The 26063-nt window shown below is 45.4% G+C and overlaps 1 pseudogene; it reads left to right on the top strand.

The window, feature by feature from the left end:
• Positions 1-14803: 14803 nt before the first annotated feature.
• On the top strand, positions 14804-17584 carry LOC118801302 (annotated as a pseudogene).
• The last annotated feature ends 8479 nt before the right edge of the window (positions 17585-26063 follow it).

The following is a 26063-nucleotide window of genomic DNA, read 5'->3' as shown; positions in this document are numbered from 1 at the left end:
GAATACTACAAAGACATCATATCAAATTTTAAAACTGAATTTTTTTTCTTTCTTTTTTCTTTTTTTTTTTTAAATATATGCTCATTTTGAATTTGATGCCAGCAACACATTTAAAAAAAGTTGGGACGGGGGCATGTTTACCACTGTGTTGCATCACCTTTTTCTTTTAACAGCACTGTAAGTGTTTAGGAACTGAGGGTCACTGCTGTAATTTGAAAGTAAAATGTTTTCTCATTCTTGCTTGATATAGGATTTTTGCTGCTCAACAGTTCGGGGTCTCCTTTGTCATATTTTTTATTACTTAAAGTGCCAAATGTTTTCAGTGGTGACAGGTCTGGACTGCAGACAGGCCAATTCAGCACTTCAGACTAATTAAATTTGATATTGGGATTGATCAAGTTAAAATCAATTCACAAAAGTTGTGAATCAGTACAATCTCAGAGACAGTCTCAAGTCCATTTTGTGACTCAATATAGAAGACAGGCTGGCTGTATTAGAAGCATGATTTTAAGAAATTGGAATATGATGCAAAGTGACCCTCTTTTACATAGTGTTCCCTGACTCTCCATCTTTTTGTTTTAGAATGGCCCCTATCCTTAAAGATAAGTTGGTGCACAACCGGCTTGGAAATACAATGAAGGACACATGGCTGCATAGACCCAAAGGCAGTTTTAGATGTGGTGGGTGCAATCATTGCTCCAATATGATTAGAGATGATTTGTTTGTGGAGTTGTTTTCTGGTAAATTATTCAAACTTAATTAATTGGCTAATTGTAACACTACTTTTGTAGTGTACAGACTTGAATGTGAATGTGGTTGTTTTTATATTCGTCGTACAAAAAGGAGATTTAGAGATGGATTATCTGAACATAAGAATGCTACTGTTACCCAGAACGCTTACTATCCTATGGCCATGCATTATAAGGCAGCTAAACATCTGAGCCCCAGCTCATTGCGAGCAAGGGCAATTGAGGTTGTTCCAAAGTCCATCAAAGGAGGTAATAGAATAAGGCAATAACTTCAGAAAGAGACATTTTGGATTTACACTCTTAAAGCTACAGAGTATCCTGGCTTGAATGAGGATGTTGATTTCTCTCCTTTTCTTAGAATCCCCCCCCATTTTCTTTCTGACCAACAGGTGGCAGAAGTTTGGGTGTGTATATTAATATGGATGTTCTCAGGTGTTTTCTATGGACATGTCATTGTTCTGTGTCCTGATGAAGGCCTGAGAGTCGGCACATTTTTATACTTTGCCATGTTTCAATAAAGGCTTTTTGTACTTTTTCTAAGGTTGGTGTGCCTGGGGTTTCTTTGCTCTGGGATTTATTTTGCACATGCCTTGTGGATTCGGATGGATACTTTTTGGGGTTTTTGCCTCTCCCAGTATGGAACCATTTCTTTTTTAAGTTTTCTGCACCCATGCCCCAGGAGCACCTGTCTTTTTGTTTCATTTTTGTGATGTCTGTAGTGCTTCTTCATTTCTGTAATTTATTTCTACTATAGTATTTGTACTATAGAAATAGTGAATCACAGAGTATTGTTGTATTGCATAATTAAAATCCCAACTTTTCTCAAAATGGGGTTTGTATGTTAGAGAGGAAAAAAACTAAAACAAAATTCTGGGGTGTGCAAAGGTTTGGGACACCTCTAAGCATTTCCAAAATTTCAGACATTGACATTTGTGATGAGATCCTGTGCCAGCCAAATCTTCTTGCAGGTCTTTGGCAGTAAGGTGGGGGTTTTACTTTGCATGGCTGGGCTGTCTGCAAGCAGTTGTTTCAGAGATATATCTTGATCATGCCTTGACTTCAATAGTTGTCATTAACTTTTCATTTCTTAATGCTATTTTAGATAGCGAACGTTTATAAGCAGGAAGTATTGAGAGTTATATTTTATAGTCTTCTCTTGCTCTGTAAGAGTCAATAATCTTTAGATTTAGATCCTCAATCAGCCGATTTAGATGAGCCCATGGCTGTAAGGTGTACGCATACCTTGTAAATCTAATGAAATTCAATGGAAAAATATACATAGGATAAAACATTTTGAGTTTTGGAATCATTTTGTTTACCACAGTATGTGCTGGGGATGGTTTTCAAATAATCCCAGTTATGTTTGCTATGGAAAAATCCAGTTTAGTCCCGTAGTTCCCAATATCGGCTATGGTGACCCAACACACGGCATGGTGACATGACATCAGTGGTCTATGTGTATTTGACGGTTTTCAGTAATTAGTTGATTGTCGTTTCCACATCAGATTGAAGTTTATTCTTTCTTTACGATTTCTGCCAGTTGAAGTAAGTGGAGCATTCATGATTTGGATCAGACTAATTTTGTTGCATTGCACATTTGAGCTCAATTGAGATTTTTCTTTTTTCTTCTTCCAGAAATGAATGATGTCCTGTTTCAAGTCTTCTGCACATTTCTACTCAGCCTAAACGTCCCTCTATAAACACATCAGGACGATTTACCAAGAGGAACGTTAAGCTGCTGAAACAGTTTCAAAATACGAATATGTCACACAGAAAACATTCAAGTACTCATCAAACATCATCTAGTACCCTACACATGAACACATCTCACAGAAAAAGACAGAAACACAACAAGGAGAGAAATCACTACTGCTCGGAGTGTGGGAAGAGTTTTACTGAACAGAGTGCTCTCAAAATACACCAGCGCATTCACACAGGAGAGAAACCTTATTACTGCTCAGAGTGTGGGAAGAGTTTTACTGTACAGAGTAATCTCAAAAGACACCAACGCATTCACACAGGAGAGAAACCGTATCACTGCTTAGAGTGTGGGAAGAGTTTTACTGAACAGAGTGCTCTCAAAATACACCAACGCATTCACACAGGAGAGAAACCGTATCACTGCTCAGAGTGTGGGAAGAGTTTTACTGAACAGAGTGCTCTCAAAATACACCAGCGCATTCACACAGGAGAGAAACCGTATCACTGCTCAGAGTGTGGGAAGAGTTTTACTGAACAGAGTGCTCTCAAAATACACCAGCGCATTCACACAGGAGAGAAACCTTATTACTGCTCAGAGTGTGGGAAGAGTTTTACTCAAAAGAGTCATCTCCAACACCACCAGCGCATTCACACAGGAGAGAAACCGTATTACTGCTCAGAGTGTGGAAAGAGTTTTACTGTACAGAGTCATCTCAAAATACACCAACGCATTCACACAGGAGAGAAACCTTATTACTGCTCAGAGTGTGGGAAGAGTTTTACTCAACAGAGTGCTCTCAAAATACACCAACGCATTCACACAGGAGAGAAACCTTATTATTGCTCACAGTGTGAGAAGAGTTTTACTCAAAAGAGTCATCTCCAACACCACCAGCGCATTCACACAGGAGAGAAACCGTATTACTGCTCAGAGTGTGGGAAGAGTTTTACTGTACAGAGTGCTCTCAAAGCACACCAACGCATTCACACAGGAGAGAAACCGTATCACTGCTCAGAGTGCGGGAAGAGTTTTACTGAACAGAGTGCTCTCAAAATACACCAGCGCATTCACACAGGAGAGAAACCGTATCACTGCTCAGAGTGTGAGAAGAGTTTTACTCAAAAGAGTCATCTCCAACACCACCAGCGCATTCACACAGGAGAGAAACCGTATTACTAATCAGAGTGTGGAAAGAGTTTTACTGTACAGAGTCATCTCAAAATACACCAACGCATTCACACAGGAGAGAAACCGTATCACTGCTCAGAGTGTGGGAAGAGTTTTACTGAACAGAGTGCTCTCAAAATACACCAACGCATTCACACAGGAGAGAAACCTTATTACTGCTCAGAGTGTGGGAAGAGTTTTACCGAACAGAGTGCTCTCAAAATACACCAGCGCATTCACACAGGAGAGAAACCGTATCACTGCTTGGAGTGTGGGAATAGTTTCAGGCATTTTAAGACTAGAACAACCCACAAGTGCACTAAGGGCAGTGCTGAATATGAGCAATAATGACCAATCAACATAACACTCGAAAGTAAAAGTCTATAGGGTTTCTGATGCAGTGATGGATGTTTTGACAAACACTTGACAATGTGCTTGGCTCTTTATCCTTTTGTCTCTCTCTTTTTTTTCTCTCAGCCTGCTGATGTCTGTCCTTAAGCTGTTGTTTAGTTAAGCCTTTAAATGTGTGGCTATGTGTGGTGTTGTGAACATCTTAAGTGTTTAGAGTATTTTTCTACATTTTCTCTGTTTTTATATTATAAATAATATTTCTTTTTATGGTCTTGTAAACCTGAAAAAAAAATCAAATTTCATAAACTATTCTTCTTTTGAAATACACTGTGTAATGAAAGACTGGCCCGTTTTGCTGTCACATTCAAAGCTCATCTTTGTTTACCACCCCTGTCTGCAGAGCTGATTGCCCTAGGTGCTAACAAGTCTGCCCCCAGGCCATCAGAAGATTTAAAGGCATCAACTTTCATGAGTATTTAAGGGGGGGGGCTTTTTCAAATCCCCCCCCTCTTCACACCCTAAACACTCCAGATCGTCATACATCTTGCCATGATATGGTTGAAACCTATAACATAAAATTGCTACCATTTTAAATTAAAATGAACTTAAAATAATCCCTAAATACAAGAACTCTTTCTGAATACCCAGATAGTTCAAGAATCATGGCCATGCTACACTCTAAAGCAAAAAAAGGGGTTTTCTTATACTGTTTCTGTCCTGTGTCCACAGTGCTGTTCAGTGGCTGAAGTCAGTTTTCAAAATGTCAAGCTTTCAGATGACTCATGTTTTGGTTAAATATCAATAATTCTACACAAAGTCTTTTTGTGTCAGTTGTAATGATTGTTACTCCCAATCAGAACTTGCAACTTTTTCTGTTTTTCAAAGATTTATGTCTACAAAAATGATGTCTTTTACCCATCAGGAGGAGGATGTAATTCTGTCCCTTGAGCTCAATTGTTTTTGTAGTGTTCTCGTGCAGTGTGTCGAAACTCTGACTAAACACCAAGCTAAACCATATCCAATGAAGACAAAGTTATAGTAAGGTTGACCATTTATTGTCACTCTTTCTCATTAGCATGCAGGTGAAAACTGTAAATAAACAATACAAAACTTATTCAGCGTCTGTTTTTTTAATTATACATTGTGCATAGTTGTGAACATTGCCATATACATTCCTGTTCTTTTTTTCTCTTTTCTTAACTAACTTAACTTTTTAACATGACCATTGCTGATATATGAACTGCAATACGTTTAATGCTAGAAGAACTTACGACATTGCCTCTTTGATGCTTCACAAGACTAGGAGCCTACTTTCAGAACAAGAACTCATGTCTGCCTCGTCTCGTTTTGCTGCAGAACCCCCCGGAAAAACCCCGGAAGCCAAAACTGGAAGTGATGTCATCGTGCGTAGCGCTCCGAAATTAATTTTACGAATAAGCTTATTAAACTAAAGATTAATTATGAAGGTCCCTTCAGACAAAAAATAAGCAACAACAAATCTTTAAATACAAGAAAGAAAAAGGAAAAATGAAAAGATTAATGAAATGCCTTAAGGGCATCACACTCCCTGTCTGACCTATGTGAGGTCACTAAGAACTTGCAAGAGTCCAAATCAGTCTTTGGGCAAGAACAGTACAATTTCTACAGTTGGCCTAAGAAGGGTTTTTACATTGCCTTGGTCAATTGTCTTTACTTCGACCTTTCTTACATGTCCGTCCTTTCCAGGAAATGTGGCAGTGATTCTGGCCGTGGGCCAGCAGTTCCGGATGGTCTGCTTATACCCTGAGCAGAACTATGTCACCAACTTGAGGATTCCTACGTGTCACTGTCGACTTCTGTCTGTGTTGTAAGGAAGGTAAGTATTCACGACTCCAGCGAGCACAGAACTGGTTTTCCAAGAGCCTGCACTTGTCTCCACTGCTTTGTGTACAGGTCCTTGTCTGTGAAGTCTGTAGGTGGAGGTGGAACTCCAGCCTTCTGCATAAGGAGCATTGATGGTGAGAGCATGAAGGGTTTTTCCGGGTCCACTGGCACAGGTAGTAGTGGACGTGCATTCATGATTGCTGTGACCTCGGCCATTAGTGTGCAAAGCACATCGTGGGTTAGGCGAGTGTTCTGTTGAAGAAACATTGAATCAAGGATTCTTCTGGCAGTGCCGATCATGTGCTCCCTGGAGACTCCCATATGAGAGGCATGTAGCAGGTTGAATTCCCAGGTGCATCCCTGCTCACTGAGGTACCTCAGCACCATTTTGTGCATTCCCAGCTCCTTGCACGCTCCAGTAAAGTTGGTACTGCAATCAGAACGGAGCTGTTTTGCAGGGCCTCTGAGTGCGAAGAAGCACCTGAGAGCATTTATGCAACTGGAAGTGTCCAAAGATTCAATGACCTTAACATGCACCGCGCTTGAACTCATACAGCTGAACATAATGGCCCACCACTTGCTCTCTGCCTGTCCTCCTCTGGTGCATCAAGCTGTGATGGACCAGGGACCAAATACATCAACCCCCACATACGTAAAGGGAGGGCAGGTTATGAGGCGTTCAGGTGGGAGGTTCCTAACCTTGTGAACTCTAAGCACATCTCTTCCAAGTAGCTGAAGTGTTTCTGCTTTTGGATCCAGTTCTGGGATGTGCTTGGCAAGGTGATGGAGATGAGGCTGGTGTAGAACTGCGTTCGGCGTCTGAATTTCAGACCTATTATTCAGGATCTCATGGCACTCAATGAGAGGTGGGAGAGAGATGAGAAAATCCTGCCGTCCAATGACGCGATCACGATTCCTTCTGCTTTTCTGCCAGATGCCTCGACCATGCCAGAGCAAGTTCTGAGGTTGTATAAGAATGGTTTGCTCTCCACATTGAACAGTTCAAAGAACTTTGGCCTGGCTAATGAGCGATTGCTCTGGTCATCCAGAATTACATAGGCTTTAATGACTATATCCTTAGAACCCTTGGGGTATAATCTTGCAAGGCATATCTTTGAAAATGAGTGGTTTCACTGATTTAGACCACAAACTTGTGTGCAGTTTGTCTTAACAACGGCTGTGTTAGGATGTTCTCCCTGCCCGCCGTCCTCTTGTGGTGGTGAGGGAGCCTTGACGGCTTGAGGTGATGGCCCAGGATGCATGGCTGCATTATGACAAATGCTGTCACATTCAGAACACCTCACTGTGGACCCACAGTCTTTGGCTAGGTGGGAGACTGAAGAACAGCATTTAAAACATATTCCTTTCTCCTTGAGGAAGGCCTTTCTGGCATCAACGGGTTTGTTTCTGAAGGTCCTGCATTTTTTGCGAGGATGTGGTTTATTGTGTAATGAACAGTTCTTGTTTGGGTCGTCATTAGTTGTAGAAACATCAGTTTTGTGCACTGAGACTGGTTTGTGTATATTAAAATTCTTCACAATGGGTTTGGCTGGTTTGGTAGGTGTTGTGGTGCTGCCTTCATGCATGAAGCTAGGATCATTATGCTTCTTTGCCTCATAGCACACAAACTTGCAAAAATACTCGAAGGGAAGGAAGCCACCATGGTTAATTTCTTTGTACCCTGATCCAGAGGATGCCCATTTCTCCTGAAGCCAAAATGGAAGCTGTAAGGGTTCAGCCTGCCCCGCCTGCTGCCGGCAGAGGGCGACGGCGGCAGGGTGTCCAGCCTGCGCCACCTGCTGCCAGCAGAGGGCAACGGCAGCAGAGTGTCCAGCCTGCACCGCCAGCTACCAGCAGAGGGCGACGGCGGCACAGGGCCATAACTTCAGGGAACTCCAATTCCCAGAAGTCCGCAGGCTGATTAGGCCCAATGCAACACACCTGCGGTTTGAGCACGCTGCTCTCAGTGTCTCTTTTGTCCACCGTTCGTCGTTTTCCCGCCTAATCTTTTTCCCCTTCCTTGAGGTGTTTTGCCAGTAGTCACCTATGCTCCTCAGTGGTGCAGTGGTAATGTCACGAAGTGCCGATCAGTACATCGCCGGTTTGAACCTGGCTTTGGGTCACCCCATATGCATGTTTCAAACTCACAACCCAGTGCCACAAACTAATGTTTCCATTTCTGCACTTGGGTCCGCCTCCCCGCCGTCCCGTAACAGAAGCTTGTCTACAATCTTAACAATTCCATGTGATGTGTCCAGATATGATAGGCCCGTGAGGTAACCATCTTCTTTGGCGCCTTGTACAAGCAAATCTCCCAATTCATGTAATTTAGAATAATCCTTGGTTGGAATCTTTGTAAAATTGTCCAGCTGCTGAAACAGTGACTTTTCAATGATTTCAGGGGCAGTATAGCACTCATTCCTGGATCGGGGCCTTGTCGTGGCGGAAGGGCTTGTGTGGTCTAGGGATCTTCAGAGCTAAGTCATCGGGAGCAACATGCTCCTGGTAGGGTCTCCCAGGGCGAACAGGTCTGGAGTGAAGACCCAGACTAACTCGATCCAAAAACCTCCATGAAAAATGGACACAGAACATCGTGTACCCTGCCCGGGAGAGGGTCACCGGGACCTACCCCTGGAGCCAGGCCTGGGGGTAGCGTCCCTCGGCGAGCACCTGGTGGCCGGGCAGCCCACGTAACCCAGCTGGGCTCAGCCCGAAGAGGCAACGTGGGGGGACCATGTGGGCCCACCACCCGCAAGGTCCAGCATGGGGGAGTGGTGCAGTGCCGTACAGGCAGTGGGAGATTGCAGGGGGGCCCTTGGTGGCCTAGGCCCCTGCGGCAGAAACTGGCTCTTGGTACGTGGAATGTAACCTCACTGGGGGGGAAGGAGCCGGAGCTTGTGTGGGAGGTTGAGAGGTACCAACTAGATATAGTTGGGCTCACCTCCACCCACAGTATCGGCTCTGGAACCAAACTTCTGGATAAGGGTTGGTCCCTCTCCTACTCCGGGGTTGCACAAGGTGAGAGGTGCCGGGCGGGTGTGGGGATACTCACGAGTCCCCGGCTGGCGGCAGTACAGTTGGAGTTTGTCCCGGTGGACGAGAGGGTCGCCTCAATGCGTATTAAAATCGCAGAGAGGAAAACTCTGACTGTTGTGTGTGCTTATGCACCAAACAACAGGTCAGAGTATTCAGCCTTCTTGGAGCAAGTGGGCGGGGTTCTGGAAAGGGTCCCGACTACAGACTCCATAGTCTTACTGGGAGACTTCAATGCTCATGTTGGCAATGACTGGGAGACCTGGAGAGGTGTGATTGGGAAGAACGGCCTGCCCCATCTAAACCCGAATGGTGAGTTGTTATTGGACTTGTGTGCTAGGCATGGATGGTCCATAACGAACACCAAGTTCCAACCCAAGGATGTTCATAAGTGTACGTGGTACCAGAGCTCCTTGGCTGAAAGGTCAATGATCGACTTTGTTGTCGTTTCATCTACTCGGGACCGTATGTTCTGGACACTCGGGTGAAGAGGGGTGCTGAGCTGTCGACTGATCACCACCTGGTGGTGAGTTGGATCAGATGGCAGGGAAGACTAATGGTCAGACCCGGTAGGCCCAAGCGAATAGCGAGGGTGTGCTGGGAATGACTGCCGGAGGCCCCTGTTCGGAATGATTTAAACTCCCACCTCCGGGAGAGCTCTCTCATGTCCGGCAGGAGGTAGGAGACATGGAGTCTGAATGGACCCTGTTCAAAACCTCCATTGTGGAAGCTGCCAGGCATGGCTGTGGCCAAAAGCTTGTGGGTGCCTGTCAGGGCGGTAACCCAAGAACCACCTGGTGGACACCGGTGGTGAGGGAGGCCGTCAAGCTGAAGAAAGAGGCCTTTAGGGGCTGGATGGCCCGAAGGACTCCCGATTCAGCAGATAGGTACCGACATGCAAAAAAGGTGGCAGAAGCAAAATCCAGGGCGTGGAAGGAGTTTGGTGAGGCCATGGAAAAAGACTTTCGGTCGGCCTCGAGGAGGTTCTGGACGACTGTCCGGCGACTCAGGAGTGGTCAGGGTGACTGCGCCCAGGCTGTATTCAGCAGGGGTGGAGAAACTCTGACTTCAAATGAGGATATTGTCGGTCGGTGGAAAGAGCACTTTGAGGAACTCCTTAATCCAGGTGACATGCCTCCCTCACGGGAGTCAGGGCCAGAGGCCTCTGGCGTGTCAAGCTCCATTTCCCTGGTGGAGGTCACTGAGGTAGTTGGCAAGCTCTTCAGTGGCAAGGCACCCGGGGGTGGATGAGATTCGTCCGGAGATGCTTAAGGCTCTGGATGTTGTGGGGCTGTCGTGGCTGGCACGCCTCTGCAATAGTGCATGGACCTCGGGAACAGTACCCTTGGACTGGTAGACCGGGGTGGTGGTCCCTATTTTCAAGAAAGGGGACCGGAGGGTGTGTGCCAACTATCAGGGTATCACACTGCTCAGCCTCCCTGGGAAAGTCTATGCCAAGGTGCTGGAAAGGAGACTTCGACCGATAGTTGAACCTCAGATTGAGGAGGAACAATGCGGATTCCGTCCTGGCCGTGGAACAATGGACCAGCTTTTCACCCTCTCATGGATTGTTGAGGGGGCATGGGAGTTTGCCAACCCAGTCTACATGTGTTTTGTGGATTTGGAGAAGGCTTACGACCGTGTTCCCCGAGATATCTTGTGGGAGGTCCTCCGGGAGTATGGGGTGCCGGGGTTACTACTCCGGGCCATTCAATCTCTATACGCCCGGAGTGAGAGCTGTGTTCGTATACTCGGCATTAGATTGGACTCTTTCAGTGTTAGCGTTGGACTCCGCCAGGGTTGTGCCCTGTCTCCACTCCTGTTTGTGATATTCATGGACAGGGTGTCAAGGCATAGCCGGGATCAGGAGGGCATTATGTGTGGAGGCCGGAGGGTGGCGTCTCTGCTATTTGCAGATGATGTTGTAGTGGTGAAGAGGAAGCTGAGCCGTAAGGTGAAGCTCTCTGTTTACCGATCGGTCTACATCCCGACCCTCACCTATGGTCATGAGCTGTGGGTAATGACCGAAAGAATGAGATCGCGAATACAAGCGGCAGAAATGAGCTTTCTTCGCAGGGTGGCGGGCTACACTCTATTTGATAGGGTGAGGAGCTCGGCCATCCGGGAGGAGCTCGGAGTAGAGCCGCTACTCCTCCGCATTGAGAGGAGCCAGCTGAGGTGGTTCGGGCGCCCGGGACGCCTCCCGGTGGGGGTGTACCAGGCACGGCCTACCGGAATAAGACCCCGGGGTCGTCCTAGGACCCGCTGGAGGGATTATATCTCCAAGTTGGCCTGGGAGCGGCTTGGGGTCCCTGGGAATGAGCTGGAGGAAGTTGCGGGGGACAGGGTCACCTGGGATTCTCTGCTCTCCCAACTGCTACCGCGACCCTATCTGGACTAAGCGGTTAACGATGATGATGATGATAGCACTCATGCAGTCTCTCTAGTGTTTTACATAAAGCCTGATCAGGTTTGTTGACATACACTGAGCATATGCATTTTACCTGTTCACCAGATTCTTTTCCCAGCCATTTAGTCATGAGGTCTAATTTTTGAGTTGCTGTGAGCTGGACTTTGCTAACTGCATTGGCGAATGAGGAATACCATGCTCGATAATTCTCAAGCTTATCATCAAATTGGTACAGTCCAGAAATGACCGGATCGCGTCGTGCTAAATACTGTGACACAGGCTCTGCCAGGGGTGTTGTGCTGGCTGTAGGAATATACTGGGGAGTGTATAACTGGTTATGCACGTTCATGGTGGGGTTTGTTCCTCTGACTTCAGACTTTGTCTCAATTTTAGTTGAGACAGGTAAGTTTGATGCAGGTAAATGCACACTGTCAGCCTTTTCTACTTTTGGCTTATTGATAATAGGCTGCGATTGTGAAATATCTCTCAGATGGATGCCATCTTACAAAGCTGTCATGTGATTCTGCATGGAATATGGAAGCTGTAGGTAAGAGTGGGTAGGGAGAAGGCTTCTGAAGATTGTTTTGTGATCGAACATATTCACTGATGTGTTCAGCTTTAACCTTTTCTGCTTCCGACTTCCACTCTTCATCTACGTGCACTGCCTCCACCACAGCTACATCAGCTTCTCGTTGCAATGCCAGAACTTCCAACTCTGTGTCTATTCTTACTGTGTCCAACTGATTTTGAGTATCTCTTGTGAATCTTTCTGCTTCTCTGGCTGCTTTTTCCATTTTCAATTTAGCCTCTTGGGTAGCTTATGATGCTCTCACCTTAGCAGCTTCTGCTTTAGCCCTGGCGCGTGCCACACTTGATGATGATGATAAAGTCTTGCTACTCCTAGCACTGGATGCAGATGATTTGCTGCTGATCACCATCTTGGCCACTTGAAAACATCAATGTTGTCTTTTCACTGTAGTGTTCTCGTGCAGTGTGTTGAAACTCTGACTAAACACCAAGCTAAACCATATCCAATGAAGACAGAGTCGTAGTAAAGTTGACCATTTATTGTTACTCTTTCTCATTAGCATGCAGGTGAAAACTGTAAATAAACAATATAAAACTTATTCAGCGTCTATGTTCTTAATTATACATTGTGCATAGTTGTGAGCATTGCCATATACATTCCTGTTCTGAACGGTAGGTAGGAGTTACCATGGCTGCTAACATATCTATTAGCTTATACACAACTGTAAACAGTTTTTTTCTCTTTTCTTAGCTAACTTAACTGTTTAACATCACCATTGCTGATATATGAACTGCAATACGTTTAATGCTAGAAGAACTTACGACATTGCCTCTTTGATGCTTCACGAGACTAGGAGCCTACTTTCAGAACAAGAACTCATGTCTGCCTCATCTTGTTTTGCTGCAGAACGAAATTGAATATTCATCAACCTGATACACTAGAAAGTCTTATATGATCTCCTAACCATGAAATGCATGCAGTTTAATGTTAAATCAGTTACTCAAGTAGTTTTCCAATAAACTACTTATTTTCTCTTGCTTGAGTAATTTATTAATATCTTTCTTGTACTCAAGTAAATTATGACTACAGTTACAGTACTCTTACTTAAGTAAGTACTCTTTTCACCTTTGCTCTTTTATTTTTCTGAATGATGTAGTGTCAGACTCATTAAATTAAACTGAGACCACAAAAACCCATAGCAGATCGCAGGATCAGAGGATGACAGTGCAGTCTTTTAGATGAACAGACAAATACTATGGTATGTCATCTGAGCCAAAATTACAGCCAGGGTTTTATTAACCTCATATTTTTCAACTGGAAAAGAGATAGTTTGTAAAGAGTTACTTAACTGATACTAAATATGATCAATACAATAAATTATTTACATTTTTTTTCTGTTCTATTCTAAATTTATATAGTAGAGTGTAGAAATGAGCTTGAAGTCTCACCACAATGCATTCTATGTGCTTTGTAGTGTATTTTTGTAGTGTATCTACTAGGTCTACCAGGTCTAATAGCCACCTTTTTCTCTGTTTCTCAGCAGTTTTGAGATCAGTTCGAAATTTAGTGTTCTTCAGTTTTAAGCTGGAGTGATGCAGTTTAGTGTTCTAGATTGTACAGTTACAAATTCAGGCTTGGTGAGTCTGCAGTTCATCCAGGGTGAGGGGTCTAATGGTGAACACAATGAAACACTTTACAGCTTGGAGCCGTCTTTCTTTCAGCCGTGATCTTTGCCTCCCCTCACCTGTATCAACTAATGGTGGGCGGGGCCACTTTGCTACATTTTTTCTACAGTCAGACCAAGTGATGATTATGACAGCACTACATTACACACAAATTCTGTTGAGTGACGCTAAAGTCTAGTAAAACATAGGTTATGGGTTGACGCCTACATTATCTAAAGCAACGAGTTAATAGACACTTGCAATAAAACATACACAACAGCTTTGAAGTTTAATAAACAGATGCTATGTTATTCCGAAAGAAGAAAATAGTGTACACAGTGCCTGTTTAGCAAATATAGGTTAGCCAGTTAGCTAAAGGCAGGTTCCTCAGAGTGAAGGTTGCATTGTTTTCTAATTTAATTTCATTTGATTTAAGATGAATAGCACCGAAAGTAAATGTAATTAGTAATTAGTTATTTACCACTTGTGAATACACTCTATAAAATACTTAATAAACAATATTTTTTATTCATATTTGACCTTATCATCCCTTTTCATGAATCATTACAGATTATGAAACATGTACATTTTACATTTAGTCTCACAACATTCACTCAGCCCTGGTATCTGAACACATTCACTCCTCTGAAACATCTGGAAATATACAACAGGAATATTCATCCCAGCGCATTTAGAAGATGTATCTTGCACATCGAAGTGTGGCTCAGCCAGTGACCCCTAGCTAAATTTCCTTCTGGATCAATAAATATCTATCTATCTATCTATCTATCTATCTATCTATCTATCTAGGAACAGAGTGGGTGACAACCAAGAATAGTTTGGTGACTACTGGAGATACAGTTGACAGTACGGAAAGACAGCACCTGGGTATCTTTCGTGAGAAAGGAACCCATCATACTACAAAAAGGCTTTTTGAAACATACCCCCAGGAGATCCCTAGAGGGGGGAGAATGAGATCTCCAAGAGGATTACCGAATCATGCAGCCGACCCGACTATGAGTAAAAGATGCATCTGCCGGAAAGAGTGCAAGAATCAACTCGGCCTAAAAATCCATCAGGCCAGAATGAAATGCTTGGAGCGGGAGAACGATGTGCAGTGCGCAGGCCTTGAACCTGGTGAGACACAGGAGGAGCCCAGCCAGAAGGCATCCCACAGAACCAGTCCCTCCACATACCAGAGTCTCCCAACCCCTGCAGAGTAGTTTGAGAACAATTGATCAAGTGGCCCCCAGCCAGCAACCGGTGAGAATGGCTGCAGTTTGACAAAGTTGTGACTAATATCATTCAGGCTACAGTAACAGTCAACTCCAAACAATGACGGCCATCATTGTCAGTTACGCCTCCAAAAGGTTTGACACTGCTGAGAAAGGCAGCACCAAGCCCACCTCCTATACCAAGAACCGCAGGGCTACAAAAATACATCAACTGTGACAGGAGCTTCGAACCCTCAAAAAACAATATAAGACATCCACAGAAAAAGAGAAGCCAGCACTAGCCGATTTACGAAACTTCCCAAGGAAAAGGCTCATGACCCTACATAGAGCGAAGTGGCATAGAAGACGGGAAAGACAGAGAGCCAGAAAGCGAGTCGCGTTCATTGCCAACCCCTTTGGTTTCACCAAACAACTAGTTGGGGACAAGCGCAGCAGCCATCTCATGTGCTCAACGGAGGAAGTCAATTGCTTCCTCCATGACACCCTGAGCGATCCAACGAGGGAACAAGAGCTTGAACCCATCAAAGCTCTCATTACCCCAGCCCCCCAGCAACAGAGTTCAACCTGAGGGAACCGAGTCAGAAGGAGGTAGAGGAGGTCATCATGAAGGCACGCTCAGCCTCCGCACCAGGCCCCAGCGGCGTGCCTTATACAGTTTACAAGTGCTGCCCTGAGCTCCTCCGACACCTACGGAAGATCTTAAGGGTGATTTGGTGAAGGGGGGGGGTTGCTGACCAGTGGAGGTGCGCTGAGTTTGAATCCCAAAGAGATGTCAAAGAACATTGATAAGTTCCGGGTAATCGCATTGCTGAGTGTCAAAGAGAAGGTGTTTTTCAGCATTCTTTCCCAAAGATTGACTGAGTTTCTCCTCAGTAACAGCTACATCGACTCCTCAGTGCAGAAGGGTGGGATTCCTGGAGTTCCTGGCTGCTTGGAGCACACTGGTGTAGTCACGCAGTTCATCAGAGAAGCCCACCAAAACAGAGGCGACCTAGTCGTTCTGTGGTTGGACTTGGCCAATGCCTATGGGTCCATACCACACAGACTTGTCGAGCTTGCACTACACCGCCACCATGTTCCCAGCAAAATCCAGGACCTAATCCTGGATTACTACAATAGTTTCAGCCTGAGGGTCACCTCTGGGTCAGAGATATCAGACTGCCATCGGCTGGAAAGAGAGATAATAACAGGTTGTACCATCTCTGTTATTCTTTTCGCCCTTGCCAGGAAACATGGTGGTCACATCAGCTGAAGTGGAATGCAGAGGCCCCCTAATGAAGTCTGGTGTACGTCAGCCCCCAATAAAAGCAATCATGGACGACCTTACTGTCACTACAACATCAGTCCCAGGGAGTAGATGGATCCTACAAGGACTCGAGAAACTTATCACCTGGGCAATGATGACTTTCAAGCTGACCAAATCAAGGTCTATCGTGCTTAAGAAGGGGAAGGTGGTTGACAGTTTCCGCTTCTCAGGTCTGCCAGGCAGATTTAAGGCTTGGATCTACCAGCATGCAATTCTGCTCTGAGTCCTGTGGCCTCTGCTGGTTTACGCAGTTCCACTAACAACACTTGAGTCCCTTAAAGGAAAATCAGCAGCTTCCTTCACAAGTGGCTGGGCCTTCCCCGCAGCCTCAACAGCACAGCGCTGTATGGGACTAGTAACACCTTGCAGCTCCCATTCAGCGCCCTCACTGTTCATGGTGGCACAAATGAGAAAAGCCCTACAATACAGGCTCTCAAGAGACCAGAAGGTGTCATTAGCTGGCATTGAGGTGAGAACAGGGAGGAAATGGAGGGCAGAGAAAGCAGTGGAGGTGGCAGAGTCACGCCTAAGACAAAAGGTGCTGGTGGGTACCATGGCGACTGGCAGAGCGGGCTTGGGTTACTTCCCAAAAACACAGGTGGGCATGGCCCAGGGTAAGGACAGGGCACCACCTTATCCAGGACGAGGTCCAAGCAGGCGTGGAGGAAGAGTGCATGAGTAGAACAGTGGGGCTCAGGCAGCAGGGAGCATGGACAAGGTGGGAGAGTATACTGCAACGTTGGGTTACCTTGTAAAAAATTATGCAGGGGGATTGCCATCTCATCCGGTTCCTTGTGCAAGCTGTCTACAATGCCCTACCAAGCCCAGCAAACCTTCATGTCTGGGGCAAGAGCGAGACACCTTCCTGCCCCCTGTGCTCTGGTAGAGGAACCCTAGAACACCTCAGCAGCTGCCCAAAGGCCCTGGGAGAAGGCCGCTATCATTGGAGCCATGACCAGGTGCTTAAGGCGGTTGCTGAGAGTATAGCCACTGCCATCAGTTTTGGCAGACACCACCACGCCCCAAGGAAGTCAATCTCCTTCATCAGAGCTGGAGAGAAACCCCTCCCACAGCCAAAAACAAGGGCAGGCCTCCTCTACACAGCCTCTGACTGGCAGCTGCAAGTCGACCTGGGCAAGCAGCTTAAATTCCCACAACATATTGTAGTAACATCATTTTGGCAAGATATGATCATCACCTCTGAAGTGACAAAACAACTGATGATGCTGGAACTCACAGTGCCCTGGGAAGAGCATATTGAGGAAGCAAACAAGAGTAAACGCACCAAGTACCAGGAGCTGGTGGAAAAGTGCAAAGACAGAGGCTGGAAAACATACTACAAGCCTATAGAGGTGGGCTGCAGAGGCTGTGCAGGACACTCACTCTGCAAAGTCCTTAACCAACTGGGCATTATCAGGGTGTCAAAGAGGAGGGCCATTCGATCCACAAGCGAAGCCGCAGAGAAAGCCACCAGGTGGCTTTGGATCAAGAGGGCTGATCCGTGGGCAGTTGCTGCTGGGACGCAAGTCGGGGCCTGATCAACCCCGGCTGGGTCGCCTGGGCGAGGGTGTCTGATATTGAGAGACCCGAAACACCAGGATCCCAGGACACATCAATGATGATGCGTCCCAGTGCATCTAGAAGATGCATCTTGTACATGTTCAACAGGAATTTGCACCATCTGATTTTCTTGTAGTTTCTGGGAAGAAGAAAAGTATGTTTTCTCATTCTCTTATTCTATATTTTAAGTGAAATGGTGATATTGGTGGTCAAGCAGAGTAATAGGCTTAAAACTTCGCTTATCATCACTCATTTCCCACTCAGTCTAATTTACTGATTTTTCCTTCCTTCTTATCTTTAGTTACACTTTGTAAATTCATCATCATCGTTCACCGCTTAGTCCAGCTAGGGTCGCGGTAGCAGTTGGGAGAGCAGGTGAGGGTTGGGATGTAGACCGACCGGTAAACAGAGAGCTTTGCCTTATGGCTCAGCTCCCTCTTCACCACTACAGTCCAGTACAGCGGCCGCATTACTGCTGCTGCCTGTCCCAGCCTGCGGTCGATCTCACAATCTCTCTTCCCATCACTCGTGAAACAAGACCCCGAGATGCTTAAACTCCTCCACCTGGGGCAAGTCCTTTCCCCTTTCCCGGTTTGGGTATACCATCCTTTTCCGGGCTAAGACCATGGACTCAGACTTGGAGATGCTGATCCGCATACCAACCGCTTCACACTCAGCTGCAAACTGCTCCAGAGTGCGCTGGAGGCATCCATATGATCCAGCCAAAAGAACAACATCATCTGCAAATAGCAGAGACGCTACCCTCCGGCCTACACACATAATGCTCTCCTGACAACGGCTACACCTTGACACCTTGTCCATGAATATCACGAACAGGAGTGGAGACAGGGCACAACCCTGGCGGAGTCCAACGCTAACACTGAAAGAGTCCAATCTAATGCCGAGTATACGAACACAGCTCTCACTCTGGGAGTACAGAGATTGAATGGCCCAGAGTAGCAGCCCCGGCCCCCCATACTCCCGGAGGACCTCCCACAAGATATCTCGGGGAACACGGTGGTAAGCCTTCTCCAAATCCACAAAACACATGTAGACTGGGTTGGCACTCCCCTCAATGCGTGAGAGGGTGAAAAGCTGGTCCATTGTTCCACGGCCAGGACGGAATCCGCATTGTTCCTCCTCAATCCGAGGTTCAACTATCGGTCGAAGTCTCCTTTCTAGCACCTTGGCATAGACTTTCCCAGCGAGGCTGAGCAGTGTGACACCCCGATAGTTGACACACACCCTCCGGTCCCCTTTCTTAAAAATAGGGACCACCACCCCGGTCTACCAGTCCAAGGGTACTGTTCCCGAGGTCTATGCAATATTGCAGAGGCGTGCCAGCCACGACAGCCCCACAATATCCAGAGCCTTAAGCATCTCCGGACGAATCTCATCCACCCCCAGTGCCTTGCCACTGAAGAGCTTGCCAACTACCTCAGTGACCTCCACCAGGGAAATGGGGCTTGACACGCCAGAAGCCTCTGGCCCTGACTCCCGTGAGGGAGGCATGTCTCCCGGATTAAGGAGTTCCTCAAAGTGTTCCTTCCACCGACCAACAATATCCTCATTTGAAGTCAGAGTTTCTCCACCCCTGCCGAATACAGCTTGGGCGCAGCCACCCCGACCGCTCCTGAGTTGCCAGACAGTCGTCCAGAACCTCCTTGAGGCCAACTGTAAGTCTTTTTCCATGGCTTCTCCAAACTCCTCCCACGCCCTGGATTTTGCTTCTGCCACCATTGCGGCTGCCACCTTTTTTTGCCTGTCGGTACCTATCTGCTGAGTCGGGAGTCCTTCGGGCCATCCAGTCCCTAAAGGCCTCTTTCTTCAGCTTGACGGCCTCCCTCACCCCTGGTGTCCACCAGGGGGTTCTTGGGTTACCGCCCTGACAGGCACCAACAAGCTTTTGGCCACAGCTACGCCCGGCAGCTTCCACAATGGAGGTTTTGAACAGGGTCCATTCAGACTCCATGTCCCCTACCTCCTCCAGGACATGAGAAAAGCTATCCTGGAGGTGGGAGTTAAAATCTTTCCGAACAGGGGCCTCTGACAGTCGTTCCCAGCACACCCTCACTATTCGCTTCGGCCTACCGCGTCTGACCATCAGTCTTCCCTGCCATCTGATCCAACTCACCACCAGATGGTGATCAGTTGACAGCTCAGCACCTCTCTTCACCCGAGTGTCCAGAACATATGGTCCTAAATCAGATGAAACGACAACAAAGTCAATCATTGACCTTTGGCCCAAGGAACTCTGGTACTATGTACACTTATGAACATCCTTGTGTTCGAACTTGGTGTTCGTTATGGACAATCCATGCCTGGCACAGAAGTCCAATAACAATTCACCATTCGGGTTTAGATCGGGCAGGCTGTTCTTCCCAATGATGCCTCTCCAGGTCTCCCAGTCATTGCCAACATGAGCATTGAAGTCTCCCAGTAAGACTATGGAGTCTGTAGGCAGGACCCTTTCCAGAACCCCGCCCACTTGCTCCAAGAAGGCTGAATACTCTGAACTGTTGTTTAGTGCATAAGCACACATAACAGTCAGAGTTTTCCTCTCTGCGATTTTAATTCACATTGAGGTGACCCTCTCGTCCACCGGGACAAACTCCAACTGCACGGCCGCCAGCCAGGGACTCGTGAGTATCCCCACACCATGCTGGACCTTGCGGGTGGTGGGCCCACATGGTCTCCCCCCGTTGCCTCTTTGGGCTGAGCCCGGCCGGGTTACGTGGGCTGCCCGGCCACCAGGCGCTTGCCGGGGGACGCTACCCCCAGACCTGGCTTCAGGGGTAGGTCCCAGTGACCCTCTCCTGGGCAGGGCACACGATTGTCCATGTCCATTTTTCATAGAGGATTTTTGGATCAAGTTAGTCTGGGTCTTCACTCCAGACCTGTTCGCCCTGGGAGACCCTACCAGGAGCATATTGCTCCCGATGACTTAGCTCTGAAGATCCCTAGACCACTCAAGTCCTTCCGCCTCGACAAGGCCCCGATCCAGGAAATTTGTTTAGTAAATAATTTTAATCCAGCTCAGTGTCGGCAACATTTTTCTATAAAATCATTTTATTTTAGGCCTAGTCATAATTTTCTTTTCTCTCAGTTGTTTGTAATATTTGTCTATAGGTTTATTTTATAAAATATTAGATTAAATATTAGATTAATTAGATTAAAAACCAGGTACAGCTTGTATGGAGAACAGTAATTTGGGTGGTCCAAGGGTGGACCAGCAGTGGCAAACAGTCAGTGGGGTGCCGACCTTATCAAACCAGCTGACCGATATATGCTCGTTATCTGGGAAGTTTCAAGCCTGCAGACCAAAAAATAATTAATTCGAGTGAATGTTTTGTAGTTTGTACACACGTTTTGTTTTATTTTTCTATAACATTATTGTGATGTAGCTGTTCATCTGTACACTTACAGCAATACGCTGTCATTAAAATACACTAATATCCTGTATTTTTACAACTGTAAAAATTATGCAAATCTGAAAACTGACTTTTAATTTTAGAGGCCCATAATGTTACATAGAGGCCCATAAGGCCCGAAAGGCCCAAAAGTGAACAATGTTTTGTACTTCAGATGCACAGAATGAAAAAATATAAAGTGCTAAAATCTCTGCAGTCATGCGTCATCATAAATGGTCGCTGAGAGTGTGGAGCTACATCACACATCCACTGAGGAGTTCTTACTGTAACCAGGTTTACCCAGTGTAAATCTCTGCTCTCCAGCCCCTTCACCTCCATTCTCTCAGACATTGGGTCAGTGTTCAGTGAAGTTCACTTTAGTGCTCACTGAATCTCTACACGTCTGTGAGCATATAAAACAGGCTAATGAGAGGAAACTTTAGCTTGAGCCACTTACATGGTTGTTATTAAAAACAAAATCTGCATGTGAATTATGTTTTAGAGAAAGACGTCTATTACAGCAGCATCTTCTAAGCTGCTTATCCTTCTGTGTCATGGGGGGGGAGCTGGAGCCCATCCCAGCAGCCTTTGGGTGGAAGGCAGGATACACCCTGGATAGGTCAAAAAAGTAAACATATATAGTAAAATACACTAAAACAACCACAACATAAATATTATACAGGTGACAATGCAGTGGTGCATATCACATCCAGTGAATGAACAAGAGACTAAACACTAAACAATTACATATGTAAATAGTTGTGCAGTATGCCTGTGTGTATAAAAAAGTGGCAGTGCAATATTCAAAATTCACTTTCTGGTGCTTGAAGCTGCACCATTTAAGGTGAAACAGGAAATTGCAAACAAGAAGCTGCCAAATAAGAAGCTAACTTTGGGTTTGTGTAAGAAGGTTCTAACATTAATCTATTATGAATATCTGCACAGATTAAGGAATGTTATAACTTACCTAACTACAAAGCTTTAACCATCACTGTAAATAAATAACTACTACATAAAGTTAACATTCCCTGAATAGACTATTAAATGAAATAAGCTTAATATAAAACCAGAGGAAAAACAATCACATCAACTCTGTGTCTCATTAACCACACGGCCATATTTACACATAAACATCACACAGACAATACGCATCACACAAACATGGGTGTGGCACCGTTGACGTGCCTGGCTGGACCCAACGCGGCATCTAAGTATGTATATCTATGGGTGCAACGAGGAAGCAGGAAGCATTGGCTACAAGGATTACGGGCGTGTACACCATGTGAGTGAAGCAGAGACGCTGCCACATGCATTAAAATGGGCCTGTTTGTAAGAAGAGAGTGAGAGCAGCTGAACATGGTACTGCAAGGGTCTCGTCAAAAGTGTCAGCACGCAATGTCGGCAGCGAGGGCAGTGAGTTTGTCGAAAGAGGACCGAGGACCAGTCTCCTGGTGGCGGTTATGATCGCTACCTGGACAGGTGAGTATACGCAGCTTCCTTTTATTCTCTGCATGTAGTGGTGTGTAGTTGGAGTGAAGACATTGGGCCATTCCTCATTAATCAGGCTGTTGCTATCGAGATGTGAACTATGTTTAGTCCCTGAGATTTTTTTACTTTTTACCTACCACTCTGCAAAGTTAGAGGTTGGAGCTAATTCCAGGGTTAAGGACTTAGTTACTGCAAGCCCTTTCCTTGTCTCCTGGACAGATGTATGCACCCATGCCACATCTGTGAAGGCCAGATCGCAACTGCTCCCCGTGTAATCCAGACTGCTCCTCGAGACTCTCAAGCTGATTGAGTTTTATGGTTGTTTTATTTGCTTTTTTATATTGTCTACTTTTTCTTTTAAATGATTTTTGATGTAAGGGTGGAGCAATAAACCTTTCCTCAGACAGCCTCTGCCTCCTGTCGAGGGCTGGACTAAAACTGTTCAAATCAAACTGATCAAACCTATACTTTTCCCCCTTTTAACACAAGAGCTAAAAGCCTGATCTAACATACTTGATCCAGTAATAAAGGGCTGGAGGAGTGTTTAAATGTCAAAGCTGTCTATGTTGGATTTGACCTGTCCATGGTGGTATATTTCTGGAAATACGACTAGATGAACAGCAGAATTAAAGCTGTATGGCCCTTTGGACTTTCTCAGTAATGCACTCCTTAAAGCTGAGCCTACACTACACGATTTTTTTGCCCGATTGTAACCATGATTTGCCCCATGCAACAAATTTTCACAATTAGAAGCGACTCTCCAGGTCAGGAGCTCGATCGGATGCGACTGTCGGTGCGGATGATCTGTTACGCCAGGCATACACTATTTTAGAAATTATGTTCTTCAGTGACAGCTCACATTGTATGTTTAAATTGCAGCCAAAGCCTGCAATTTATGTGCCCACACTGTACGAAAACACTCGGTCCGACTGACCTGATGCGACCTGGATGCTCACACTGCACGTGAAACACAGCCCCTACAGGCGCTCTGTCTACAATAAAGCGCTTTCAGTCAAAACAACACGCTGCGCCTCCGAGTCCTGATCAAAACACTGGCTGATTCTCAGATGGTTCTCAGCTCCATACATATTGCACCACATATTAAAATTGTTGCTCCTGCACCCATACAGTGCATCACATGTCTTATAAATAGCCATCTGAGATTCAGCCGTGTGTGCACAGTTCCATACTGGACAAACAGGGCACTATTTTGGTGCAGAAGCCAGAATCAGCCATTGACAAACTGCTACAACAACTTTGCTGTTGCACTGTGCACTGAAGCTGAAGAGCAGGTAGTCTAAAGGCAGCTCTACAGACAAAAAACACTGTATTAATTTATACCTCGCAATTCAACTCAGTCAAACGGAGCAAAGTCAGCATACAGTCGGATCTGAGCAAATCGGGCTGAAAAACGGGCTAAAATCGCACAGTGAACACCTGGCTTGAGTGTGAGAGTGAATCTTTAGCTCTCCGATCGAACTCTGGAGTGATCACTGATCAGAGACCCTCCGAAATAATCAAACGTTTGATATTTATGACTCAAAACGATCAGGGGATCCCTGCGTGTAAAACACAGGCAAATAAGAGCCGATGGTATGTTAATAATGTTTATACTGTTTATCATGTTTATATTGCTGGATTCAGACTCTCTACACTTTCAGCTCAGCTGCCAGTCTGTAGTGAAATATTTCTCCAGATATCAGCGCTTCTCACCACAGATTCATCCCCGGTGTGCATGTTTGTTACGCACAAAAGCCCAAACAGTTCCAGTAAGTTCATCTCTGTTTCTGATCTGAGGATTTCTCGGAGTTCGAGTTCTTATTTGTAGCCCAAACTCGTTATGTCCCAATAGAGTCGAACTGCAGTGAGAGGCGTTTCCGTAAAACAAGAACGTCCACATCAGAAATGCCCACTTATTATTCATTGGCCAATATATCTGCAAAAGTGTCTTCTCTCATTGGTGGATATGACTAAATGAGGAAAATACTTCATTATTTGTAAAGACGTAACTAACACTAAATTAATATTGTTTCTACATATTTATGTAATGATCATTCGGCATTTAAAAACAAATATTTGTGAATCTATAGCCTCTGGTGATTTGTAGAGTCCTGCTTCGCGGTTTTGTGATCCCAGACTTGAACTTGCGGTCTGAATACCCATCGTAACAGCAGCAATGAGCAGTGTTTTCAGCAGTGCTACGCAATCTGCTCCATACCAACCATTATTTAAATTAATGTGTGATAATGGATTATAATAATAACGTCCCTAATGAGAAAAAACATAAACCATTAAGGGTTTCTGTTGGTTCTTGAGAGTTTGTGAGGAGTTTTGGCTTTTCTTGATAGGTTGATAATATAAAGGATCCTAATGGTTTACCAGGTGACCTGACTGAATCCAGATACATTTCTAATTCTACTTAGAAACTAGTGGTCTCTAATGGTAACCATTAGGAGGCAAAAGCATTAGATTTCAATCCTATGGTCTTTATTCAGCAGGGGCTACCGTGGTGCGGCCAGCTTGCACAATATAACTCTGGCAAGGTTGAGTATTGTTGACTATCAAGCAACCATGTGCTTATTTTCCACAAGTAAGCTCGTGCTAAAACATTAATGTAACAGTAAACTTACTGACATCATAACCTGTAATCAAAGCGCTCGGTGATCTCGATCTTATTAATCTTTCCTATTTTTTTCGCATTGTTCTGTACAACTGCATTTTAGGGCCACTGTTAATAAAAATAAAAATAGTAGACTTTGAGAATAAAGTCATAATATTTCGATGATAATATTGCAGAATTAGGATATTAAAGTGGGATATTACCAGGAAAGGTCGCAATATTATGGCCAAAGTGTTTGCAAAAGGAAGGTAACAAACCTCCTCCTGTGAAAATGAGACATGTTGAGGAGTGTCTTCATGTCTCTCCTGACACATCAGCACCAGCCTGTTATTAGTATAAGATACGGTTGAGATGGCTGTGCAAGAAATTGTGTTTATTCAGAGTAAAGGGCCAGATGGAAGCTGTCTGTCTGTGTTGTTGAAGGAGAATCTCAGGCAGGGTCGTCTACGTGGCTATCGGGGGCTGCATCTCCCCCCATTCAAAGAGGGCATGAAGTTTCACAGACAGTGAGGATCATGATCAAAATGATCCACAAAGAGACAGGAGTGAGTGGAGCTCCGGCACCAGTACAGCAACCGAGACCCCAACGCGTTATGTCAGCCCCCCTACAGTACAGCAACCGAGACCCCAACACGTTATGTCAGCCCCCGTACAATTAGCCTACTTTATCCTTGAGTTTATTCTCTTAACTTTACATCTTTAATCTCTAAATATTACAACTTGATTATCAAAGTCTACTATTTTTATTTTTTTATTAACCTAAAACGCCGTCATAGTTTTGTTTACTCGGCAACGTTACTATGAACTTTACTCCAAAGCCCACCTTACACTGACGTCACACGGGGCGTTCCTGAGGGCGTGTCTGCATCACAGAAACGCCCTCATATGGTGCTGCAATTAGACCCTCCTCCGTTATGTGTGGCACTCTCTCTCTCTCTCTCTCTCTCTCTCTCTCTCACACACACACACACACACA

This window comes from Colossoma macropomum, unplaced genomic scaffold, assembly GCF_904425465.1.
Source record: "Colossoma macropomum unplaced genomic scaffold, Colossoma_macropomum, whole genome shotgun sequence".
Classification (NCBI taxonomy): domain Eukaryota; kingdom Metazoa; phylum Chordata; class Actinopteri; order Characiformes; family Serrasalmidae; genus Colossoma; species Colossoma macropomum.
Note: the sequence above shows the minus strand (reverse complement) of the source record. Positions and strands in the feature narration are given on the sequence as shown.